The sequence below is a fragment of the Mustela nigripes genome, chromosome 15 (genome assembly GCF_022355385.1).
Source record: "Mustela nigripes isolate SB6536 chromosome 15, MUSNIG.SB6536, whole genome shotgun sequence".
Taxonomy (NCBI): Eukaryota; Metazoa; Chordata; class Mammalia; order Carnivora; family Mustelidae; genus Mustela; species Mustela nigripes.
Window position 1 is genome coordinate 57,415,264 of NC_081571.1, and position 2,352 is coordinate 57,417,615.

At 41.1% G+C, this 2,352-nt stretch overlaps 1 pseudogene; it reads right to left on the reverse strand.

The window, feature by feature from the left end:
- Positions 1-1,278: 1,278 nt before the first annotated feature.
- On the reverse strand, positions 1,279-1,690 carry LOC132002680 (large ribosomal subunit protein eL27-like; annotated as a pseudogene).
- Positions 1,691-2,352: the final 662 nt, after the last annotated feature.

A 2,352-nucleotide genomic window follows, 5' to 3' on the forward strand; every position in this document is an offset into this window, starting at 1 on the left:
TTGTTTTGTTGATTGTTATTGTGCAGAAGGTTTTTATTTTGATGTCCCAGTAGTTGATTATTGCTGTTGATTTTTGTTCTTGTTTCCCCTGCCACAGGAGACATATCTAGAAAAATGTTGCTACAGTGTTGTCAAGGAATTACTGCTTATGTTCTCTTTTAGGATTTTTATGGTTTCAGGTCTCACATTTTGAGTTTATTTTTGTGTACGGTACAAGAAAACTCAAGCTTTAAATTTTAAGATGATTGGTTAAACAGCAATAACTAACTGATTCTGGAATCGAAGTTCCAAAAAGAGAGAAAAGAGATTCTTTAGAAGACTTTTAAGCATCTTTGGCCATCTCTCTACCCTGCATTTTCTTCACTTGAACTGCAAGGGAGCTGAGATTTTGGTTTTATACTCTTACTCTTAGGCTCAAGTAGTCAGTACCAGGTAGACTGACACAAATCCAGCTGAATTTGCCTGCCAGGAGTAGAGTGGGGGGAAAAACCCCACATAACTGAGAAAAAGACATTGTAGAAAAATGCCTTGCAGAATCTGGAACATCTCATGGATAGTGCCTTTTGCTGAGTTCCGTCTTAAGAAATATCAAAAGCTGCTTTAGATTAGGAGTGTGTTAGGGATGATTCTGGCAGTTAAATGTGGAGTCAAGATGAGAACTTAATTAGGAGGCTTTTTATTTTTATTTTTTAAAAAGATTTTATTTATTTATTTGACAGAGACACAGTGAGAGAGGGAACATGAGCAAGGGAAGTAGGAGAGGGAGAAGCAGGCTCCCTGCTCAGTGGGGATGTGGGGCTCTATCTCAGGACCTCAGGATCATGACCTGAGCTGAGGGTAGACATTTAAGGACTGAGCCACCCAGGGGCCCCTTGGAGGCTTAAAAAAAAAAAAAATGCCTAAGCCAGTCTACACTGAGAGACAATATCCATTGAGGTATACCGTTGTAAACACTGAGTCATAAGAATTTTTGGATGCTGTATTACCAGGTAAAATCCATATTAGTTTCAACAGTGGGGTGAATAAAAAAGAGATTTTTAGTCCACTTGAAGGCAAAAAGAGAGGGTCCCTTGTATAAAACCAGGTGGCTAGAGCTGCCTCTATTGCAAATTTCTAATCTTTGCAAGAAAGCAGCATACACTTCATAGTGTACTAGACAATGCCGCAGCAGCAAACAACCCCTAGATCTCAGTGGCTTTGAGCACAATGCAACAGCACCTTATTTTTTAGTTTATTTATTACTTTTGGGATATTTTTAATGACTGAAACAAACTAGGTCTAAGACCACAGTTTCTGGAAGAACCATTTGTTCTTGCCGGGTCCTGTACCTCTCCTCAAATAAGGACCTTGGCCTCTCTTCAGGCCTTGTCTTTAAGAGCAGGGTCTCTGAAGATATCCTTGTTGACGTCAGTTTTGTCCAAGGGGATATCTGCCAAGTACCATGTGGGCATGAAGTGATTACAGTTATAAACATTCACAAAAGACTTGATCTTTGACCTGTTGGCAATTTTCTTCTTGCTCATGGCAACTATCACTTTGCAGGGATTGTGGTCAATTTCGGCCTCTAGAGCATGGCAGTTGGGAGGGTCTTAAGTGCCAGCATCAATGTTCTTCATGAGAGCACTTCGTGCCTGGAGTAACATCCTGCCAGGACCGGCACCACCCTCCTGGGTTTTTTGAGCTTGTCCATCTTGACATCAGCCACTCAAGCCTACAGCAGAAAGCCACAACGTAACTTCATAGTTTACACTTGCCACATGTCCTACATCCTTTGGAGGGCCTCTGCTCATTGCAGTCTTTCAGGGACACAGGCTGATGGATGCTTCCTCTCAACACAGGCTTCCATAATCACCAAGGCAAAAAAATGAGAGGAGGAATGTGGTGACTTGTATTCTGGCTCTTAATGCTACTGCATAGAAGAAACATGTGGCACTTCCATTTACATTTTATTGGTCTAAGCAAGTCACACAGGAGAGGAAAATAAAATCCATCTGTTTGCCTGGAAGGAGAAAGAAGCAGAACATACCCTAATATCTCCTACAGTCTTTCTGTGCAACAAAATATTTGATTTCAGGCTCATTTTTTAAAAATTTTTTTAATTTTTTATTTTTAATAAACATATAATATATTTTTAATCCCCGGGGTACAGGTCTGTGAATCGCCAGGTTTACACACTTCACAGCACTCACCATAGCACATACCCTCCCCAATGTCCATAACCCCACCCCCCTTCTCTCAACCCTCCTCCCCCCAGCAACCCTCAGTTTGTTTTGTGAGATTAAGAGTCACTTATGGTTTGTCTCCTTCCCAATCCCATCTTGTTTCATTTATTCTTCTCCTACCCCCGTAACC